Source organism: Ranitomeya variabilis, chromosome 1 (assembly GCF_051348905.1).
Source record: "Ranitomeya variabilis isolate aRanVar5 chromosome 1, aRanVar5.hap1, whole genome shotgun sequence".
NCBI lineage: Eukaryota > Metazoa > Chordata > Amphibia > Anura > Dendrobatidae > Ranitomeya > Ranitomeya variabilis.
Window position 1 is genome coordinate 789,929,630 of NC_135232.1, and position 23,389 is coordinate 789,953,018.

A 23,389-nucleotide genomic window follows, 5' to 3' on the forward strand; every position below is an offset into this window, starting at 1 on the left:
ACTAAAACAAATGTTCTCTGATAGTCTTATCATATGGCTAAAATTATTTCCTTTGTTTTGACTAATATCCTTCCCAAACCAGTGTCCCATTAGCGTACAACGAAACTGATGTTCCAAGCCATTTTTCTAGGCTTAAGTTCCTAAGGGTCAGTGGCTACTGCATTGAAGCTGTAGAAAGTAAAAAAGATCAAAGCTTGAGAGTCAGAAACCAGCAAAATCAACCCCTTTTGTGGTCTTGCATACATTACTGTGCCACATTTTACCAACAGGGAACTCTGTTAGTAATTTATAATGAACTCCTGGCATGTAAGACTAAAAAAGTGCATGTAATGAGTTTTAGTATGAAATAGATCTTTCCCTTTTACATTATATGCATTTTCTTTCTGATCAGTTTTACCTTTACAAATAAGAAAACAAAAGCAAAGTTCCATAGAGAAAAGAAATCTTTCTGTTATCCAGTCATCAGGAACATGTTGAGTATCTAGATTTGACAAAACACCTACTTCAAGTAAGAGACTTGTGGCTCTGTGGCGCAATGGATAGCGCATTGGACTTCTAGGGAACTGATGTGATTCAAAGGTTGTGGGTTCGAGTCCCACTAGAGTCATATTTTAAAGTTTGTGTGACATTCATACTTTGTCTCAGTTGTTGGAAATATGAAAAAGGAAAAAAAATGTATCAGATCTGCGCTTCATATTAACATTTAGAGAAAATTAGAAGCCGTATTTAGGTTTGAACTTGTCAAAGAACGTAGAAGGAGCAGATACTAAAGGCTCATTGACACAAACAATAGCATATAGGGCACAATAAATTATTGCATATTGTTTGTCTAGTGATTGGTGTTCTGTTTCCTGTTTTCAGTAGTCCCAAGTTCTTTTTTTAATTTGAACCTTTTTAAAAGTCATTTTTGTATGTGTTTACAAGATATGCAAAACGTGGACATTCTTTGGCTAAAAAGTGTCGAAATAAGTTTAAAGATGAGAACAGAGTAATATCAGCTGCCTTGTCCTCATAAACACTTTCTGCTTCGCTAACGAGATCACTGAAATCATGTAAGCAAGTAATTTTTGGAGAGCCGAAATTCAGTGGAAATGAGTTTTTTGTTATTAAGTTAATTTTTATGGTAAGAAATTAGTTTATAATTTTGGACAAATCATCTGATCTCTTTTCATAATAATCTAGCGTTAACACAAATTACCACTATAAAATCTGAAGCAGTAAACTTTGTGAAAGCCAAATTTTGTATCAGTCTGAAATCTTTTGGCCATTAATGTACAGTCCTAGATATTTTTAGAAAAACTGTAAAAGGAAAAAATGAGGAAAGGAAAAACTTCTAAAGAAAAGCATAGCTGACTTCTAAAATCAGGATATCTAGCAGGAGCACTCCAGAAAATTTCCCTGCATTCATTTGGACTAAAACAAATGTTCTCTGATAGTCTTATCATATGGCTAAAATTATTTCCTTTGTTTTGACTAATATCCTTCCCAAACCAGTGTCCCATTAGCGTACAACGAAACTGATGTTCCAAGCCATTTTTCTAGGCTTAAGTTCCTAAGGGTCAGTGGCTACTGCATTGAAGCTGTAGAAAGTAAAAAAGATCAAAGCTTGAGAGTCAGAAACCAGCAAAATCAACCCCTTTTGTGGTCTTGCATACATTACTGTGCCACATTTTACCAACAGGGAACTCTGTTAGTAATTTATAATGAACTCCTGGCATGTAAGACTAAAAAAGTGCATGTAATGAGTTTTAGTATGAAATAGATCTTTCCCTTTTACATTATATGCATTTTCTTTCTGATCAGTTTTACCTTTACAAATAAGAAAACAAAAGCAAAGTTCCATAGAGAAAAGAAATCTTTCTGTTATCCAGTCATCAGGAACATGTTGAGTATCTAGATTTGACAAAACACCTACTTCAAGTAAGAGACTTGTGGCTCTGTGGCGCAATGGATAGCGCATTGGACTTCTAGGGAACTGATGTGATTCAAAGGTTGTGGGTTCGAGTCCCACCAGAGTCATATTTTAAAGTTTGTGTGACATTCATACTTTGTCTCAGTTGTTGGAAATATGAAAAAGGAAAAAAAATGTATCAGATCTGCGCTTCATATTAACATTTAGAGAAAATTAGAAGCCGTATTTAGGTTTGAACTTGTCAAAGAACGTAGAAGGAGCAGAAACAAAAGGCACTAAAGGCTCATTGACACAAACAATAGCATATAGGGCACAATAAATTATTGCATATTGTTTGTCTAGTGATTGGTGTTCAGTTTCCTGTTTTCAGTAGTCCCAAGTTCTTTTTTTAATTTGAACCTTTTTAAAAGTCATTTTTGTATGTGTTTACAAGATATGCAAAACGTGGACATTCTTTGGCTAAAAAGTGTCGAAATAAGTTTAAAGATGAGAACAGAGTAATATCAGCTGCCTTGTCCTCATAAACACTTTCTGCTTCGCTAACGAGATCACTGAAATCATGTAAGCAGGTAATTTTTGGAGAGCCGAAATTCAGTGGAAATGAGTTTTTTGTTATTAAGTTAATTTTTATGGTAAGAAATTAGTTTATAATTTTGGACAAATCATCTGATCTCTTTTCATAATAATCTAGCGTTAACACAAATTACCACTTTAAAATCTGAAGCAGTAAACTTTGTGAAAGCCAAATTTTGTATCAGTCTGAAATCTTTTGGCCATTAATGTACAGTCCTAGATATTTTTAGAAAAACTGTAAAAGGAAAAAATGAGGAAAGGAAAAACTTCTAAAGAAAAGCATTGCTGACTTCTAAAATCAGGATATCTAGCAGGAGTACTCCAGAAAATTTCCCTGCATTTATTTGGACTAAAACAAATGTTCTCTGATAGTCTTATCATATGGCTAAAATTATTTCCTTTGTTTTGACTAATATCCTTCCCAAACCAGTGTCCCATTAGCGTACAATGAAACTGATGTTCCAAGCCATTTTTCTAGGCTTAAGTTCCTAAGGGTCAGTGGCTACTGCATTGAAGCTGTAGAAAGTAAAAAAGATCAAAGCTTGAGAGTCAGAAACCAGCAAAATCAACCCCTTTTGTGGTCTTGCATACATTACTGTGCCACATTTTACCAACAGGGAATTCTGTTAGTAATTTATAATGAACTCCTGGCATGTAAGACTAAAAAAGTGCATGTAATGAGTTTTAGTATGAAATAGATCTTTCCCTTTTACATTATATGCATTTTCTTTCTGATCAGTTTTACCTTTACAAATAAGAAAACAAAAGCAAAGTTCCATAGAGAAAAGAAATCTTTCTGTTATCCAGTCATCAGGAACATGTTGAGTATCTAGATTTGACAAAACACCTACTTCAAGTAAGAGACTTGTGGCGCATTGGACTTCTAGGGAACTGATGTGATTCAAAGGTTGTGGGTTCGAGTCCCACCAGAGTCATATTTTAAAGCTTGTGTGACATTCATACTTTGTCTCAGTTGTTGGAAATATGAAAAAGGAAAAAAAATGTATCAGATCTGCGCTTCATATTAACATTTAGAGAAAATTAGAAGCCGTATTTAGGTTTGAACTTGTCAAAGAACGTAGAAGGAGCAGAAACAAAAGGCTCATTGACACAAACAATAGCATATAGGGCACAATAAATTATTGCATATTGTTTGTCTAGTGATTGGTGTTCAGTTTCCTGTTTTCAGTAGTCCCAAGTTCTTTTTTTAATTTGAACCTTTTTAAAAGTCATTTTTGTATGTGTTTACAAGATATGCAAAACGTGGACATTCTTTGGCTAAAAAGTGTCGAAATAAGTTTAAAGATGAGAACAGAGTAATATCAGCTGCCTTGTCCTCATAAACACTTTCTGCTTCGCTAACGAGATCACTGAAATCATGTAAGCAAGTAATTTTTGGAGAGCCGAAATTCAGTGGAAATGAGTTTTTTGTTATTAAGTTAATTTTTATGGTAAGAAATTAGTTTATAATTTTGGACAAATCATCTGATCTCTTTTCATAATAATCTAGCGTTAACACAAATTACCACTATAAAATCTGAAGCAGTAAACTTTGTGAAAGCCAAATTTTGTATCAGTCTGAAATCTTTTGGCCATTAATGTACAGTCCTAGATATTTTTAGAAAAACTGTAAAAGGAAAAAATGAGGAAAGGAAAAACTTCTAAAGAAAAGCATAGCTGACTTCTAAAATCAGGATATCTAGCAGGAGCACTCCAGAAAATTTCCCTGCATTCATTTGGACTAAAACAAATGTTCTCTGATAGTCTTATCATATGGCTAAAATTATTTCCTTTGTTTTGACTAATATCCTTCCCAAACCAGTGTCCCATTAGCGTACAACGAAACTGATGTTCCAAGCCATTTTTCTAGGCTTAAGTTCCTAAGGGTCAGTGGCTACTGCATTGAAGCTGTAGAAAGTAAAAAAGATCAAAGCTTGAGAGTCAGAAACCAGCAAAATCAACCCCTTTTGTGGTCTTGCATACATTACTGTGCCACATTTTACCAACAGGGAACTCTGTTAGTAATTTATAATGAACTCCTGGCATGTAAGACTAAAAAAGTGCATGTAATGAGTTTTAGTATGAAATAGATCTTTCCCTTTTACATTATATGCATTTTCTTTCTGATCAGTTTTACCTTTACAAATAAGAAAACAAAAGCAAAGTTCCATAGAGAAAAGAAATCTTTCTGTTATCCAGTCATCAGGAACATGTTGAGTATCTAGATTTGACAAAACACCTACTTCAAGTAAGAGACTTGTGGCTCTGTGGCGCAATGGATAGCGCATTGGACTTCTAGGGAACTGATGTGATTCAAAGGTTGTGGGTTCGAGTCCCACTAGAGTCATATTTTAAAGTTTGTGTGACATTCATACTTTGTCTCAGTTGTTGGAAATATGAAAAAGGAAAAAAAATGTATCAGATCTGCGCTTCATATTAACATTTAGAGAAAATTAGAAGCCGTATTTAGGTTTGAACTTGTCAAAGAACGTAGAAGGAGCAGATACTAAAGGCTCATTGACACAAACAATAGCATATAGGGCACAATAAATTATTGCATATTGTTTGTCTAGTGATTGGTGTTCAGTTTCCTGTTTTCAGTAGTCCCAAGTTCTTTTTTTAATTTGAACCTTTTTAAAAGTCATTTTTGTATGTGTTTACAAGATATGCAAAACGTGGACATTCTTTGGCTAAAAAGTGTCGAAATAAGTTTAAAGATGAGAACAGAGTAATATCAGCTGCCTTGTCCTCATAAACACTTTCTGCTTCGCTAACGAGATCACTGAAATCATGTAAGCAAGTAATTTTTGGAGAGCCGAAATTCAGTGGAAATGAGTTTTTTGTTATTAAGTTAATTTTTATGGTAAGAAATTAGTTTATAATTTTGGACAAATCATCTGATCTCTTTTCATAATAATCTAGCGTTAACACAAATTACCACTATAAAATCTGAAGCAGTAAACTTTGTGAAAGCCAAATTTTGTATCAGTCTGAAATCTTTTGGCCATTAATGTACAGTCCTAGATATTTTTAGAAAAACTGTAAAAGGAAGAAATGAGGAAAGGAAAAACTTCTAAAGAAAAGCATAGCTGACTTCTAAAATCAGGATATCTAGCAGGAGCACTCCAGAAAATTTCCCTGCATTCATTTGGACTAAAACAAATGTTCTCTGATAGTCTTATCATATGGCTAAAATTATTTCCTTTGTTTTGACTAATATCCTTCCCAAACCAGTGTCCCATTAGCGTACAACGAAACTGATGTTCCAAGCCATTTTTCTAGGCTTAAGTTCCTAAGGGTCAGTGGCTACTGCATTGAAGCTGTAGAAAGTAAAAAAGATCAAAGCTTGAGAGTCAGAAACCAGCAAAATCAACCCCTTTTGTGGTCTTGCATACATTACTGTGCCACATTTTACCAACAGGGAACTCTGTTAGTAATTTATAATGAACTCCTGGCATGTAAGACTAAAAAAGTGCATGTAATGAGTTTTAGTATGAAATAGATCTTTCCCTTTTACATTATATGCATTTTCTTTCTGATCAGTTTTACCTTTACAAATAAGAAAACAAAAGCAAAGTTCCATAGAGAAAAGAAATCTTTCTGTTATCCAGTCATCAGGAACATGTTGAGTATCTAGATTTGACAAAACACCTACTTCAAGTAAGAGACTTGTGGCTCTGTGGCGCAATGGATAGCGCATTGGACTTCTAGGGAACTGATGTGATTCAAAGGTTGTGGGTTCGAGTCCCACTAGAGTCATATTTTAATGTTTGTGTGACATTCATACTTTGTCTCAGTTGTTGGAAATATGAAAAAGGAAAAAAAATGTATCAGATCTGCGCTTCATATTAACATTTAGAGAAAATTAGAAGCCGTATTTAGGTTTGAACTTGTCAAAGAACGTAGAAGGAGCAGATACTAAAGGCTCATTGACACAAACAATAGCATATAGGGCACAATAAATTATTGCATATTGTTTGTCTAGTGATTGGTGTTCTGTTTCCTGTTTTCAGTAGTCCCAAGTTGTTTTTTTAATTTGAACCTTTTTAAAAGTCATTTTTGTATGTGTTTACAAGATATGCAAAACGTGGACATTCTTTGGCTAAAAAGTGTCGAAATAAGTTTAAAGATGAGAACAGAGTGATATCAGCTGCCTTGTCCTCATAAACACTTTCTGCTTCGCTAACGAGATCACTGAAATCATGTAAGCAGGTAATTTTTGGAGAGCCGAAATTCAGTGGAAATGAGTTTTTTGTTATTAAGTTAATTTTTATGGTAAGAAATTAGTTTATAATTTTGGACAAATCATCTGATCTCTTTTCATAATAATCTAGCGTTAACACAAATTACCACTATAAAATCTGAAGCAGTAAACTTTGTGAAAGCCAAATTTTGTATCAGTCTGAAATCTTTTGGCCATTAATGTACAGTCCTAGATATTTTTAGAAAAACTGTAAAAGGAAAAAATGAGGAAAGGAAAAACTTCTAAAGAAAAGCATTGCTGACTTCTAAAATCAGGATATCTAGCAGGAGTACTCCAGAAAATTTCCCTGCATTTATTTGGACTAAAACAAATGTTCTCTGATAGTCTTATCATATGGCTAAAATTATTTCCTTTGTTTTGACTAATATCCTTCCCAAACCAGTGTCCCATTAGCGTACAATGAAACTGATGTTCCAAGCCATTTTTCTAGGCTTAAGTTCCTAAGGGTCAGTGGCTACTGCATTGAAGCTGTAGAAAGTAAAAAAGATCAAAGCTTGAGAGTCAGAAACCAGCAAAATCAACCCCTTTTGTGGTCTTGCATACATTACTGTGCCACATTTTACCAACAGGGAACTCTGTTAGTAATTTATAATGAACTCCTGGCATGTAAGACTAAAAAAGTGCATGTAATGAGTTTTAGTATGAAATAGATCTTTCTCTTTTACATTATATGCATTTTCTTTCTGATCAGTTTTACCTTTACAAATAAGAAAACAAAAGCAAAGTTCCATAGAGAAAAGAAATCTTTCTGTTATCCAGTCATCAGGAACATGTTGAGTATCTAGATTTGACAAAACACCTACTTCAAGTAAGAGACTTGTGGCTCTGTGGCGCAATGGATAGCGCATTGGACTTCTAGGGAACTGATGTGATTCAAAGGTTGTGGGTTCGAGTCCCACCAGAGTCATATTTTAAAGTTTGTGTGACATTCATACTTTGTCTCAGTTGTTGGAAATATGAAAAAGGAAAAAAAATGTATCAGATCTGCGCTTCATATTAACATTTAGAGAAAATTAGAAGCCGTATTTAGGTTTGAACTTGTCAAAGAACGTAGAAGGAGCAGAAACAAAAGGCTCATTGACACAAACAATAGCATATAGGGCACAATAAATTATTGCATATTGTTTGTCTAGTGATTGGTGTTCAGTTTCCTGTTTTCAGTAGTCCCAAGTTCTTTTTTTAATTTGAACCTTTTTAAAAGTCATTTTTGTATGTGTTTACAAGATATGCAAAACGTGGACATTCTTTGGCTAAAAAGTGTCGAAATAAGTTTAAAGATGAGAACAGAGTAATATCAGCTGCCTTGTCCTCATAAACACTTTCTGCTTCGCTAACGAGATCACTGAAATCATGTAAGCAGGTAATTTTTGGAGAGCCGAAATTCAGTGGAAATGAGTTTTTTGTTATTAAGTTAATTTTTATGGTAAGAAATTAGTTTATAATTTTGGACAAATCATCTGATCTCTTTTCATAATAATCTAGCGTTAACACAAATTACCACTTTAAAATCTGAAGCAGTAAACTTTGTGAAAGCCAAATTTTGTATCAGTCTGAAATCTTTTGGCCATTAATGTACAGTCCTAGATATTTTTAGAAAAACTGTAAAAGGAAAAAATGAGGAAAGGAAAAACTTCTAAAGAAAAGCATAGCTGACTTCTAAAATCAGGATATCTAGCAGGAGCACTCCAGAAAATTTCCCTGCATTCATTTGGACTAAAACAAATGTTCTCTGATAGTCTTATCATATGGCTAAAATTATTTCCTTTGTTTTGACTAATATCCTTCCCAAACCAGTGTCCCATTAGCGTACAACGAAACTGATGTTCCAAGCCATTTTTCTAGGCTTAAGTTCCTAAGGGTCAGTGGCTACTGCATTGAAGCTGTAGAAAGTAAAAAAGATCAAAGCTTGAGAGTCAGAAACCAGCAAAATCAACCCCTTTTGTGGTCTTGCATACATTACTGTGCCACATTTTACCAACAGGGAACTCTGTTAGTAATTTATAATGAACTCCTGGCATGTAAGACTAAAAAAGTGCATGTAATGAGTTTTAGTATGAAATAGATCTTTCCCTTTTACATTATATGCATTTTCTTTCTGATCAGTTTTACCTTTACAAATAAGAAAACAAAAGCAAAGTTCCATAGAGAAAAGAAATCTTTCTGTTATCCAGTCATCAGGAACATGTTGAGTATCTAGATTTGACAAAACACCTACTTCAAGTAAGAGACTTGTGGCTCTGTGGCGCAATGGATAGCGCATTGGACTTCTAGGGAACTGATGTGATTCAAAGTTCGAGTCCCACTAGAGTCATATTTTAAAGTTTGTGTGACATTCATACTTTGTCTCAGTTGTTGGAAATATGAAAAAGGAAAAAAAATGTATCAGATCTGCGCTTCATATTAACATTTAGAGAAAATTAGAAGCCGTATTTAGGTTTGAACTTGTCAAAGAACGTAGAAGGAGCAGATACTAAAGGCTCATTGACACAAACAATAGCATATAGGGCACAATAAATTATTGCATATTGTTTGTCTAGTGATTGGTGTTCTGTTTCCTGTTTTCAGTAGTCCCAAGTTGTTTTTTTAATTTGAACCTTTTTAAAAGTCATTTTTGTATGTGTTTACAAGATATGCAAAACGTGGACATTCTTTGGCTAAAAAGTGTCGAAATAAGTTTAAAGATGAGAACAGAGTGATATCAGCTGCCTTGTCCTCATAAACACTTTCTGCTTCGCTAACGAGATCACTGAAATCATGTAAGCAGGTAATTTTTGGAGAGCCGAAATTCAGTGGAAATGAGTTTTTTGTTATTAAGTTAATTTTTATGGTAAGAAATTAGTTTATAATTTTGGACAAATCATCTGATCTCTTTTCATAATAATCTAGCGTTAACACAAATTACCACTATAAAATCTGAAGCAGTAAACTTTGTGAAAGCCAAATTTTGTATCAGTCTGAAATCTTTTGGCCATTAATGTACAGTCCTAGATATTTTTAGAAAAACTGTAAAAGGAAAAAATGAGGAAAGGAAAAACTTCTAAAGAAAAGCATTGCTGACTTCTAAAATCAGGATATCTAGCAGGAGTACTCCAGAAAATTTCCCTGCATTTATTTGGACTAAAACAAATGTTCTCTGATAGTCTTATCATATGGCTAAAATTATTTCCTTTGTTTTGACTAATATCCTTCCCAAACCAGTGTCCCATTAGCGTACAATGAAACTGATGTTCCAAGCCATTTTTCTAGGCTTAAGTTCCTAAGGGTCAGTTGCTACTGCATTGAAGCTGTAGAAAGTAAAAAAGATCAAAGCTTGAGAGTCAGAAACCAGCAAAATCAACCCCTTTTGTGGTCTTGCATACATTACTGTGCCACATTTTACCAACAGGGAACTCTGTTAGTAATTTATAATGAACTCCTGGCATGTAAGACTAAAAAAGTGCATGTAATGAGTTTTAGTATGAAATAGATCTTTCCCTTTTACATTATATGCATTTTCTTTCTGATCAGTTTTACCTTTACAAATAAGAAAACAAAAGCAAAGTTCCATAGAGAAAAGAAATCTTTCTGTTATCCAGTCATCAGGAACATGTTGAGTATCTAGATTTGACAAAACACCTACTTCAAGTAAGAGACTTGTGGCTCTGTGGCGCAATGGATAGCGCATTGGACTTCTAGGGAACTGATGTGATTCAAAGGTTGTGGGTTCGAGTCCCACCAGAGTCATATTTTAAAGTTTGTGTGACATTCATACTTTGTCTCAGTTGTTGGAAATATGAAAAAGGAAAAAAAATGTATCAGATCTGCGCTTCATATTAACATTTAGAGAAAATTAGAAGCCGTATTTAGGTTTGAACTTGTCAAAGAACGTAGAAGGAGCAGAAACAAAAGGCTCATTGACACAAACAATAGCATATAGGGCACAATAAATTATTGCATATTGTTTGTCTAGTGATTGGTGTTCAGTTTCCTGTTTTCAGTAGTCCCAAGTTCTTTTTTTAATTTGAACCTTTTTAAAAGTCATTTTTGTATGTGTTTACAAGATATGCAAAATGTGGACATTCTTTGGCTAAAAAGTGTCGAAATAAGTTTAACCCCTTCACCCCCAAGGGTGGTTTGCACGTTAATGACCGGGCCAATTTTTACAATTCTGACCACTGTCCCTTTATGAGGCTATAACTCTGGAACGCTTTGACGGATCTTGGCGATTCTGACACTGTTTTCTCGTGACATATTGTACTTCATGTTAAAGGTAAAATTTATTCGATATAACTTGCGTTTATTTGTGAAAAAAATGGAAATTTGACGAAAATTTTGAAAATTTTGCAATTTTCCAACTTTGAATTTTTGTGCCCTTAAATCACAGACATATGTCACGCAAAATACTTAATAAGTAACATTTCCCACATGTCTACTTTACATCAGTACAATTTTGGAACCAAAATTTTTTTTTGTGACGGAGTTATAAGGGTTAAAAGTTGACCAGCAATTTCTCATTTTTACAACACCATTTTTTTTTAGGGACCACATCTCATTTGAAGTCATTTTGAGGGGTCTATATGATAGAAAATACTCAAGTGTGACACCATTCTAAAAACTGCACCCCTCAAGGTGCTCAAAACCACATTCAAGAAGTTTATTAACCCTTCAGGTGTTTCACAGGAATTTTTGGAATGTTTAAATAAAAATGAACATTTAACTTTTTTTCACACAAAATTTATTTCAGCTCCAATTTTTTTTATTTTACCAAGGGTAACAGGAGAAAATGGACCCCCAATGTTGTTGTACAATTTGTCCTGAGTACGATGATACCCCATATGTGGGTGTAAACCATTGTTTAGGCGCATGGCAGAGCTTGGAAGGGAAGGAGCGCCATTTGACTTTTCAATGCAAAATTGACTGGAATTGAGATGGGACGCCATGTTGCGTTTGGAGAGCCCCTGATGTGCCTAAACATTGAAACTCCCTACAAGTGACACCATTTTGGAAAGTAGACCCCCTAAGGAACTTATCTAGATGTGTGGTGAGCACTTTGACCCACCAAGTGCTTCACAGAAGTTTATAATGCAGAGCCGTAAAAATAAAAAATCATATTTTTTCACAAAAATGATCTTTTCGCCCCCAATTTTTTATTTTCCCAAGGGTAAGAGAAGAAATTGGACCCCAAAAGATGTTGTGCAATTTGTCCTGAGTACGCTGATACCCCATATGTGGGTGTAAACCATTGTTTGGGCGCATGGCAGAGCTTGGAAGGGAAGGAGCGCCATTTGACTTTTCAATGCAAAATTGACTGGAATTGAGATGGGACGCCATGTTGCGTTTGGAGAGCCCCTGATGTGCCTAAACATTGAAACTCCCTACAAGTGACACCATTTTGGAAAGTAGACCCCCTAAGGAACTTATCTAGATGTGTGGTGAGCACTTTGACCCACCAAGTGCTTCACAGAAGTTTATAATGCAGAGCCGTAAAAATAAAAAATCATATTTTTTCACAAAAATGATCTTTTCGCCCCCAATTTTTTATTTTCCCAAGGGTAAGAGAAGAAATTGGACCCCAAAAAATGTTGTGCAATTTGTCCTGAGTACGCTGATACCCCATATGTGGGTGTAAACCATTGTTTGGGCGCATGGCAGAGCTTGGAAGGGAAGGAGCGCCATTTGACTTTTCAATGCAAAATTGACTGGAATTGAGATGGGACGCCATGTTGCGTTTGGAGAGCCCCTGATGTGCCTAAACATTGAAACTCCCTACAAGTGACACCATTTTGGAAAGTAGACCCCCTAAGGAACTTATCTAGATGTGTGGTGAGCACTTTGACCCACCAAGTGCTTCACAGAAGTTTATAATGCAGAGCCGTAAAAATAAAAAATCATATTTTTTCACAAAAATGATCTTTTCGCCCCCAATTTTTTATTTTCCCAAGGGTAAGAGAAGAAATTGGACCCCAAAAAATGTTGTGCAATTTGTCCTGAGTACGCTGATACCCCATATGTGGGTGTAAACCATTGTTTGGGCGCATGGCAGAGCTTGGAAGGGAAGGAGCGCCATTTGACTTTTCAATGCAAAATTGACTGGAATTGAGATGGGATGCCATGTTGCGTTTGGAGAGCCCCTGATGTGCCTAAACATTGAAACTCCCTACAAGTGACACCATTTTGGAAAGTAGACCCCCTAAGGAACTTATCTAGATGTGTGGTGAGCACTTTGACCCACCAAGTGCTTCACAGAAGTTTATAATGCAGAGCCGTAAAAATAAAAAATCATATTTTTTCACAAAAATGATCTTTTTGCCCCCAATTTTTTATTTTCCCAAGGGTAAGAGAAGAAATTGGACCCCAAAAAATGTTGTGCAATTTGTCCTGAGTACGCTGATACCCCATATGTGGGTGTAAACCATTGTTTGGGCGCATGGCAGAGCTTGGAAGGGAAGGAGCGCCATTTGACTTTTCAATGCAAAATTGACTGGAATTGAGATGGGACGCCATGTTGCGTTTGGAGAGCCCCTGATGTGCCTAAACATTGAAACTCCCTACAAGTGACACCATTTTGGAAAGTAGACCCCCTAAGGAACTTATCTAGATGTGTGGTGAGCACTTTGACCCACCAAGTGCTTCACAGAAGTTTATAATGCAGAGCCGTAAAAATAAAAAATCATATTTTTTCACAAAAATGATCTTTTCGCCCCCAATTTTTTATTTTCCCAAGGGTAAGAGAAGAAATTGGACCCCAAAAAATGTTGTGCAATTTGTCCTGAGTACGCTGATACCCCATATGTGGGTGTAAACCATTGTTTGGGCGCATGGCAGAGCTTGGAAGGGAAGGAGCGCCATTTGACTTTTCAATGCAAAATTGACTGGAATTGAGATGGGATGCCATGTTGCGTTTGGAGAGCCCCTGATGTGCCTAAACATTGAAACTCCCTACAAGTGACACCATTTTGGAAAGTAGACCCCCTAAGGAACTTATCTAGATGTGTGGTGAGCACTTTGACCCACCAAGTGCTTCACAGAAGTTTATAATGCAGAGCCGTAAAAATAAAAAATCATATTTTTTCACAAAAATGATCTTTTTGCCCCCAATTTTTTATTTTCCCAAGGGTAAGAGAAGAAATTGGACCCCAAAAAATGTTGTGCAATTTGTCCTGAGTACGCTGATACCCCATATGTGGGTGTAAACCATTGTTTGGGCGCATGGCAGAGCTTGGAAGGGAAGGAGCGCCATTTGACTTTTCAATGCAAAATTGACTGGAATTGAGATGGGACGCCATGTTGCGTTTGGAGAGCCCCTGATGTGCCTAAACATTGAAACTCCCTACAAGTGACACCATTTTGGAAAGTAGACCCCCTAAGGAACTTATCTAGATGTGTTTTGAGAGCTTTGAACCCCCAAGTGTTTCACTACAGATTATAACGCAGAGCCGTGAAAATATATATTTTTTTTTCTCAAAAATGATTTTTTAGCCCCCAGCTTTGTATTTTTACAAGGGTAACAGAATAAATTGGACCCCAAAATTTGTTTTCCAATTTGTCCTGAGTACGCTGATACCCCATATGTGGGGGGGAACCACTGTTTGGGCGCATGACAGAGCTCGGAAGGGAAGGAGCGCCATTTGGAATGCAGACTTAAATGGATTGGTCAGCAGCCGTCACGTTGCATTTGCAGAGCCCCTGATGTACCCAAACAGTACAAACCCCCCACAAGTGACCCCATATTGGAAACTAGACCTCCCAAGGAACTTATCTAGATGTGTTGTGAGAACTTTGAACCCCCAAGTGTTTCACTACAGTTTATAATGCAGAGCCGTGAAAATAAAACATCTTTTTTTCCCACAAAAATGATTTTTAGCCCCCCAAATTTTTATTTTCCTAAGGATAACAAGAGAACTTGGACCCCAGAAGTTGTTGTTCAATTTGTCCCGAGTACGCTGATAACACATATGTTGGGGTAAACCCCTTTTTGGGCGCACGGGAGAGCTCGGAAGGGAAGGAGCACTGTTTTACTTTTTCAACGCAGAATTGGCTGGAATTGAGATTGGACGCCATGTCGCGCTTGGAGAGCCCCTGATGTGCCTGGACAGTGGAAACCCCCCAATTCTACCTGAAACCCTAACCCAAACACACCCCTAACCCTAATCCCAACGGTAACCCTAACCACACCCCTAGCCCTGACACACCCATAATTCTAATCCCAACCCTAATCCAAACGTAAATGTAATCCAAACCCTAACCCTAACTTTAGCCCCAACCCTAACTTTAGCCCCAACCCTAACTTTACCTCCAACCCTAGCCCTAACCCTACCCCTAGCCCTAACCCTAAACGTGACTGAAATACGTGGCACTGAAATACGTGGCACTGAAATACGTGGCACTGAAATACGTGGCACTGAAATACGTGGCACTGAAATACGTGGCACTGAATTACGTGGCACTTAAATAAGTGGCACTGAAATATGTGATATGTGGCACTTAAATACGTGGCACTGAAATACGTGGCACTGAAATACGTGGCACTGAAATACGTGGCACTGAAATATGTGATACGTGGCACTTAAATACGTGGCACTGAAACACGTGGCACTGAAATACGTGATACGTGGCACTGAAATACGTGGCACTGAAATACGTGGCACTGAAATACGTGCAACTGAAATACGTGGTACTAAAATATGTGGCACTGAAATACGTGATACGTGGCACTGAAATACGTGGCACTGAAACACGTGGCACTGAAATACGTGATACGTGGCACTGAAATACATGGCACTGAAATACGTGGCACTGAAATACGTGGCACTGAAATACGTGGCACTGAAATACGTGGCACTATGACTGTCAGAAAATGTTCATTAAACGGTTAGGGGTGAGGTTAGGGGTAGAGTTAGGGTTAGGGTTTGGATCCCTTTATCACCTTGATGGTGGTGGGTGGCTTTTCAGTGTGTTTTCTGTTTTTTTCGATAAAAATGCATGCGTTTTTAACGCAAACAAACGCATGTGCTTAAAAACGCAAGAAAATACTGCAGGTTGTATTTCTGAAAATGAACGCATGCAGAAAAAAACCGCATGCGTTTGAAAACGCGACCAAACGCGTACAAAAAAACCGCATGCGTTTTCAATGTTAAATATAGGGAAAAAACGCATGCGTTTTTTGTGCAAAAAACGCTGCAGACAAAAACGGAAGTGTGAAACCAGCGACGCTTTTTATAGCAAAAAAGTTTTTGCGTCTCCACATTTTGAGACCTATAATTTTTCCACATTTGCTCCACAGAGTCATGTGAGGTCTTGTTTTTTACGGGACGAGTTGACGTTTTTATTGGTAACATTTTCGGACACGTGACCATTTTTGATCGCTTTTTATTCCGATTTTTGTGAGGCAGAATGACCAAAAACCTGCTATTCATGAATTTCTTTTGGGAGAGGCGTTTATACCGTTCCGGGTTTGGTAAAATTGATAAAGCAGTTTTATTCGTCGGGTCAGTATGATTACAGCGATATCTCATTTATATCATTTTTTTTATGTTTTGGCGCTTTTATACGATAAAAACTATTTTATAGAAAAAATAATTATTTTGGTATCGCTTTATTCTCAGGACTATAACTTTTTTATTTTTTTGCTGATGATGCTGTATGGCGGCTTGTTTTTTGCGGGACAAGATGACGTTTTCAGCGGTACCATGGATATTTATATCAGTCTTTTTGATCGCGTGTTATTCCACTTTTTGTTCGGCGGTATGGTAATAAAGCGTTGTTTTTTGCCTCGTTTTTTTTTTTTTTTTCTTACGGTGTTTACTGAAGGGGTTAACTAGTGTGGCAGTTTTATAGGTTGGGTCGTTACGGACGTGGCGATACTAAATATGTGTACTTTTATTGTTTTTTTTTTTTAATTTAGATAAAGAAATGTATTTATGGGAATAATATATATATATATTTTTTTCATTATTTTGGAATATTTTTTTTTATTTTTTTTTACACATTTGGAAATTTTTTTTTTTACTTTTTTACTTTGCCCCAGGGGGGGACAATACAGATCGGTGATCTGCCAGTTTGCATAGCACTCTGACAGATCACCGATCTGCGAGAAGTACAGGCTGCTTCACAGTGCCTGCTCTGAGCAGGCGTCTGTGAAGCCACCTCCCTCCCTGCAGGACCCGGATCCGCAGCCATCTTGGATCCGGGTCTGGAGCAGGCAGGGAGGGAGGTAAGACCCTCGCAGCAACACGATCACATCGCGTTGCTGCGGGGGGCTCAGGGAAGCCCGCAGGGAGCCCCCTCCCTGCGCGATGCTTCCCTGCACCGCCGGCACATCGCGATCATGTTTGATCGCAGTGTGCCAGGGGTTAATGTGCCGGGGGCGGTCCGTGACCGCTCCTGGCACATAGTGCCGGATGTCAGCTGCGATATGCAGCCGACACCCGGCCGCGATCGGCCGCGCTCCCCCCGTGAGCGCGGCCGATCGGCTATGACGTACTATCCCGTCGGCGGTTATACGGGCCCACCCCACCTCGACGGGATAGTACGTCAAATGTCGGGAAGGGGTTAAAGATGAGAACAGAGTAATATCAGCTGCCTTGTCCTCATAAACACTTTCTGCTTCGCTAACGAGATCACTGAAATCATGTAAGCAGGTAATTTTTGGAGAGCCGAAATTCAGTGGAAATGAGTTTTTTGTTATTAAGTTAATTTTTATGGTAAGAAATTAGTTTATAATTTTGGACAAATCATCTGATCTCTTTTCATAATAATCTAGCGTTAACACAAATTACCACTTTAAAATCTGAAGCAGTAAACTTTGTGAAAGCCAAATTTTGTATCAGTCTGAAATCTTTTGGCCATTAATGTACAGTCCTAGATATTTTTAGAAAAACTGTAAAAGGAAAAAATGAGGAAAGGAAAAACTTCTAAAGAAAAGCATAGCTGACTTCTAAAATCAGGATATCTAGCAGGAGCACTCCAGAAAATTTCCCTGCATTCATTTGGACTAAAACAAATGTTCTCTGATAGTCTTATCATATGGCTAAAATTATTTCCTTTGTTTTGACTAATATCCTTCCCAAACCAGTGTCCCATTAGCGTACAACGAAACTGATGTTCCAAGCCATTTTTCTAGGCTTAAGTTCCTAAGGGTCAGTGGCTACTGCATTGAAGCTGTAGAAAGTAAAAAAGATCAAAGCTTGAGAGTCAGAAACCAGCAAAATCAACCCCTTTTGTGGTCTTGCATACATTACTGTGCCACATTTTACCAACAGGGAACTCTGTTAGTAATTTATAATGAACTCCTGGCATGTAAGACTAAAAAAGTGCATGTAATGAGTTTTAGTATGAAATAGATCTTTCCCTTTTACATTATATGCATTTTCTTTCTGATCAGTTTTACCTTTACAAATAAGAAAACAAAAGCAAAGTTCCATAGAGAAAAGAAATCTTTCTGTTATCCAGTCATCAGGAACATGTTGAGTATCTAGATTTGACAAAACACCTACTTCAAGTAAGAGACTTGTGGCTCTGTGGCGCAATGGATAGCGCATTGGACTTCTAGGGAACTGATGTGGTTCAAAGGTTGTGGGTTCGAGTCCCACCAGAGTCATATTTTAAAGTTTGTGTGACATTCATACTTTGTCTCAGTTGTTGGAAATATGAAAAAGGAAAAAAAATGTATCAGATCTGCGCTTCATATTAACATTTAGAGAAAATTAGAAGCCGTATTTAGGTTTGAACTTGTCAAAGAACGTAGAAGGAGCAGAAACAAAAGGCTCATTGACACAAACAATAGCATATAGGGCACAATAAATTATTGCATATTGTTTGTCTAGTGATTGGTGTTCAGTTTCCTGTTTTCAGTAGTCCCAAGTTCTTTTTTTAATTTGAACCTTTTTAAAAGTCATTTTTGTATGTGTTTACAAGATATGCAAAACGTGGACATTCTTTGGCTAAAAAGTGTCGAAATAAGTTTAAAGATGAGAACAGAGTAATATCAGCTGCCTTGTCCTCATAAACACTTTCTGCTTCGCTAACGAGATCACTGAAATCATGTAAGCAGGTAATTTTTGGAGAGCCGAAATTCAGTGGAAATGAGTTTTTTGTTATTAAGTTAATTTTTATGGTAAGAAATTAGTTTATAATTTTGGACAAATCATCTGATCTCTTTTCATAATAATCTAGCGTTAACACAAATTACCACTATAAAATCTGAAGCAGTAAACTTTGTGAAAGCCAAATTTTGTATCAGTCTGAAATCTTTTGGCCATTAATGTACAGTCCTAGATATTTTTAGAAAAACTGTAAAAGGAAAAAATGAGGAAAGGAAAAACTTCTAAAGAAAAGCATTGCTGACTTCTAAAATCAGGATATCTAGCAGGAGTACTCCAGAAAATTTCCCTGCATTTATTTGGACTAAAACAAATGTTCTCTGATAGTCTTATCATATGGCTAAAATTATTTCCTTTGTTTTGACTAATATCCTTCCCAAACCAGTGTCCCATTAGCGTACAATGAAACTGATGTTCCAAGCCATTTTTCTAGGCTTAAGTTCCTAAGGGTCAGTGGCTACTGCATTGAAGCTGTAGAAAGTAAAAAAGATCAAAGCTTGAGAGTCAGAAACCAGCAAAATCAACCCCTTTTGTGGTCTTGCATACATTACTGTGCCACATTTTACCAACAGGGAACTCTGTTAGTAATTTATAATGAACTCCTGGCATGTAAGACTAAAAAAGTGCATGTAATGAGTTTTAGTATGAAATAGATCTTTCCCTTTTACATTATATGCATTTTCTTTCTGATCAGTTTTACCTTTACAAATAAGAAAACAAAAGCAAAGTTCCATAGAGAAAAGAAATCTTTCTGTTATCCAGTCATCAGGAAAATGTTGAGTATCTAGATTTGACAAAACACCTACTTCAAGTAAGAGACTTGTGGCTCTGTGGCGCAATGGATAGCGCATTGGACTTCTAGAGAACTGATGTGATTCAAAGGTTGTGGGTTCGAGTCCCACCAGAGTCATATTTTAAAGTTTGTGTGACATTCATACTTTGTCTCAGTTGTTGGAAATATGAAAAAGGAAAAAAAATGTATCAGATCTGCGCTTCATATTAACATTTAGAGAAAATTAGAAGCCGTATTTAGGTTTGAACTTGTCAAAGAACGTAGAAGGAGCAGAAACAAAAGGCTCATTGACACAAACAATAGCATATAGGGCACAATAAATTATTGCATATTGTTTGTCTAGTGATTGGTGTTCAGTTTCCTGTTTTCAGTAGTCCCAAGTTCTTTTTTTAATTTGAACCTTTTTAAAAGTCATTTTTGTATGTGTTTACAAGATATGCAAAACGTGGACATTCTTTGGCTAAAAAGTGTCGAAATAAGTTTAAAGATGAGAACAGAGTAATATCAGCTGCCTTGTCCTCATAAACACTTTCTGCTTCGCTAACGAGATCACTGAAATCATGTAAGCAAGTAATTTTTGGAGAGCCGAAATTCAGTGGAAATGAGTTTTTTGTTATTAAGTTAATTTTTATGGTAAGAAATTAGTTTATAATTTTGGACAAATCATCTGATCTCTTTTCATAATAATCTAGCGTTAACACAAATTACCACTATAAAATCTGAAGCAGTAAACTTTGTGAAAGCCAAATTTTGTATCAGTCTGAAATCTTTTGGCCATTAATGTACAGTCCTAGATATTTTTAGAAAAACTGTAAAAGGAAAAAATGAGGAAAGGAAAAACTTCTAAAGAAAAGCATAGCTGACTTCTAAAATCAGGATATCTAGCAGGAGCACTCCAGAAAATTTCCCTGCATTCATTTGGACTAAAACAAATGTTCTCTGATAGTCTTATCATATGGCTAAAATTATTTCCTTTGTTTTGACTAATATCCTTCCCAAACCAGTGTCCCATTAGCGTACAACGAAACTGATGTTCCAAGCCATTTTTCTAGGCTTAAGTTCCTAAGGGTCAGTGGCTACTGCATTGAAGCTGTAGAAAGTAAAAAAGATCAAAGCTTGAGAGTCAGAAACCAGCAAAATCAACCCCTTTTGTGGTCTTGCATACATTACTGTGCCACATTTTACCAACAGGGAACTCTGTTAGTAATTTATAATGAACTCCTGGCATGTAAGACTAAAAAAGTGCATGTAATGAGTTTTAGTATGAAATAGATCTTTCCCTTTTACATTATATGCATTTTCTTTCTGATCAGTTTTACCTTTACAAATAAGAAAACAAAAGCAAAGTTCCATAGAGAAAAGAAATCTTTCTGTTATCCAGTCATCAGGAACATGTTGAGTATCTAGATTTGACAAAACACCTACTTCAAGTAAGAGACTTGTGGCTCTGTGGCGCAATGGATAGCGCATTGGACTTCTAGGGAACTGATGTGGTTCAAAGGTTGTGGGTTCGAGTCCCACCAGAGTCATATTTTAAAGTTTGTGTGACATTCATACTTTGTCTCAGTTGTTGGAAATATGAAAAAGGAAAAAAAATGTATCAGATCTGCGCTTCATATTAACATTTAGAGAAAATTAGAAGCCGTATTTAGGTTTGAACTTGTCAAAGAACGTAGAAGGAGCAGAAACAAAAGGCTCATTGACACAAACAATAGCATATAGGGCACAATAAATTATTGCATATTGTTTGTCTAGTGATTGGTGTTCAGTTTCCTGTTTTCAGTAGTCCCAAGTTCTTTTTTTAATTTGAACCTTTTTAAAAGTCATTTTTGTATGTGTTTACAAGATATGCAAAACGTGGACATTCTTTGGCTAAAAAGTGTCGAAATAAGTTTAAAGATGAGAACAGAGTAATATCAGCTGCCTTGTCCTCATAAACACTTTCTGCTTCGCTAACGAGATCACTGAAATCATGTAAGCAGGTAATTTTTGGAGAGCCGAAATTCAGTGGAAATGAGTTTTTTGTTATTAAGTTAATTTTTATGGTAAGAAATTAGTTTATAATTTTGGACAAATCATCTGATCTCTTTTCATAATAATCTAGCGTTAACACAAATTACCACTATAAAATCTGAAGCAGTAAACTTTGTGAAAGCCAAATTTTGTATCAGTCTGAAATCTTTTGGCCATTAATGTACAGTCCTAGATATTTTTAGAAAAACTGTAAAAGGAAAAAATGAGGAAAGGAAAAACTTCTAAAGAAAAGCATTGCTGACTTCTAAAATCAGGATATCTAGCAGGAGTACTCCAGAAAATTTCCCTGCATTTATTTGGACTAAAACAAATGTTCTCTGATAGTCTTATCATATGGCTAAAATTATTTCCTTTGTTTTGACTAATATCCTTCCCAAACCAGTGTCCCATTAGCGTACAATGAAACTGATGTTCCAAGCCATTTTTCTAGGCTTAAGTTCCTAAGGGTCAGTGGCTACTGCATTGAAGCTGTAGAAAGTAAAAAAGATCAAAGCTTGAGAGTCAGAAACCAGCAAAATCAACCCCTTTTGTGGTCTTGCATACATTACTGTGCCACATTTTACCAACAGGGAACTCTGTTAGTAATTTATAATGAACTCCTGGCATGTAAGACTAAAAAAGTGCATGTAATGAGTTTTAGTATGAAATAGATCTTTCCCTTTTACATTATATGCATTTTCTTTCTGATCAGTTTTACCTTTACAAATAAGAAAACAAAAGCAAAGTTCCATAGAGAAAAGAAATCTTTCTGTTATCCAGTCATCAGGAAAATGTTGAGTATCTAGATTTGACAAAACACCTACTTCAAGTAAGAGACTTGTGGCTCTGTGGCGCAATGGATAGCGCATTGGACTTCTAGAGAACTGATGTGATTCAAAGGTTGTGGGTTCGAGTCCCACCAGAGTCATATTTTAAAGTTTGTGTGACATTCATACTTTGTCTCAGTTGTTGGAAATATGAAAAAGGAAAAAAAATGTATCAGATCTGCGCTTCATATTAACATTTAGAGAAAATTAGAAGCCGTATTTAGGTTTGAACTTGTCAAAGAACGTAGAAGGAGCAGAAACAAAAGGCTCATTGACACAAACAATAGCATATAGGGCACAATAAATTATTGCATATTGTTTGTCTAGTGATTGGTGTTCAGTTTCCTGTTTTCAGTAGTCCCAAGTTCTTTTTTTAATTTGAACCTTTTTAAAAGTCATTTTTGTATGTGTTTACAAGATATGCAAAACGTGGACATTCTTTGGCTAAAAAGTGTCGAAATAAGTTTAAAGATGAGAACAGAGTAATATCAGCTGCCTTGTCCTCATAAACACTTTCTGCTTCGCTAACGAGATCACTGAAATCATGTAAGCAAGTAATTTTTGGAGAGCCGAAATTCAGTGGAAATGAGTTTTTTGTTATTAAGTTAATTTTTATGGTAAGAAATTAGTTTATAATTTTGGACAAATCATCTGATCTCTTTTCATAATAATCTAGCGTTAACACAAATTACCACTATAAAATCTGAAGCAGTAAACTTTGTGAAAGCCAAATTTTGTATCAGTCTGAAATCTTTTGGCCATTAATGTACAGTCCTAGATATTTTTAGAAAAACTGTAAAAGGAAAAAATGAGGAAAGGAAAAACTTCTAAAGAAAAGCATAGCTGACTTCTAAAATCAGGATATCTAGCAGGAGCACTCCAGAAAATTTCCCTGCATTCATTTGGACTAAAACAAATGTTCTCTGA

At 36.2% G+C, this 23,389-nt stretch overlaps 10 non-coding genes across 10 annotated transcripts; all 10 read left to right on the top strand.

Annotated features, from left to right (window-relative positions):
• The first annotated feature begins 521 nt into the window (after positions 1 to 521).
• TRNAR-UCU (transfer RNA arginine (anticodon UCU)) lies at positions 522 to 607 on the top strand. The gene is given in 2 exon segments: positions 522 to 558; positions 572 to 607. It is a non-coding gene; the product is annotated as a tRNA-Arg (tRNA).
• Positions 608 to 1,933: 1,326 nt separating this feature from the next.
• TRNAR-UCU (transfer RNA arginine (anticodon UCU)) lies at positions 1,934 to 2,019 on the top strand. The gene is given in 2 exon segments: positions 1,934 to 1,970; positions 1,984 to 2,019. It is a non-coding gene; the product is annotated as a tRNA-Arg (tRNA).
• A 2,727-nt stretch (positions 2,020 to 4,746) lies between these two features.
• TRNAR-UCU (transfer RNA arginine (anticodon UCU)) lies at positions 4,747 to 4,832 on the top strand. Its single transcript is given in 2 exon segments — positions 4,747 to 4,783; positions 4,797 to 4,832. It is a non-coding gene; the product is annotated as a tRNA-Arg (tRNA).
• Positions 4,833 to 6,158: 1,326 nt separating this feature from the next.
• On the top strand, positions 6,159 to 6,244 carry TRNAR-UCU (transfer RNA arginine (anticodon UCU)). The gene is given in 2 exon segments: positions 6,159 to 6,195; positions 6,209 to 6,244. It is a non-coding gene; the product is annotated as a tRNA-Arg (tRNA).
• A 1,326-nt stretch (positions 6,245 to 7,570) lies between these two features.
• On the top strand, positions 7,571 to 7,656 carry TRNAR-UCU (transfer RNA arginine (anticodon UCU)). The gene is given in 2 exon segments: positions 7,571 to 7,607; positions 7,621 to 7,656. It is a non-coding gene; the product is annotated as a tRNA-Arg (tRNA).
• Positions 7,657 to 10,386: 2,730 nt separating this feature from the next.
• On the top strand, positions 10,387 to 10,472 carry TRNAR-UCU (transfer RNA arginine (anticodon UCU)). The gene is given in 2 exon segments: positions 10,387 to 10,423; positions 10,437 to 10,472. It is a non-coding gene; the product is annotated as a tRNA-Arg (tRNA).
• Positions 10,473 to 18,241: 7,769 nt separating this feature from the next.
• TRNAR-UCU (transfer RNA arginine (anticodon UCU)) lies at positions 18,242 to 18,327 on the top strand. The gene is given in 2 exon segments: positions 18,242 to 18,278; positions 18,292 to 18,327. It is a non-coding gene; the product is annotated as a tRNA-Arg (tRNA).
• A 1,326-nt stretch (positions 18,328 to 19,653) lies between these two features.
• TRNAR-UCU (transfer RNA arginine (anticodon UCU)) lies at positions 19,654 to 19,739 on the top strand. The gene is given in 2 exon segments: positions 19,654 to 19,690; positions 19,704 to 19,739. It is a non-coding gene; the product is annotated as a tRNA-Arg (tRNA).
• A 1,326-nt stretch (positions 19,740 to 21,065) lies between these two features.
• On the top strand, positions 21,066 to 21,151 carry TRNAR-UCU (transfer RNA arginine (anticodon UCU)). The gene is given in 2 exon segments: positions 21,066 to 21,102; positions 21,116 to 21,151. It is a non-coding gene; the product is annotated as a tRNA-Arg (tRNA).
• Positions 21,152 to 22,477: 1,326 nt separating this feature from the next.
• On the top strand, positions 22,478 to 22,563 carry TRNAR-UCU (transfer RNA arginine (anticodon UCU)). Its single transcript is given in 2 exon segments — positions 22,478 to 22,514; positions 22,528 to 22,563. It is a non-coding gene; the product is annotated as a tRNA-Arg (tRNA).
• The last annotated feature ends 826 nt before the right edge of the window (positions 22,564 to 23,389 follow it).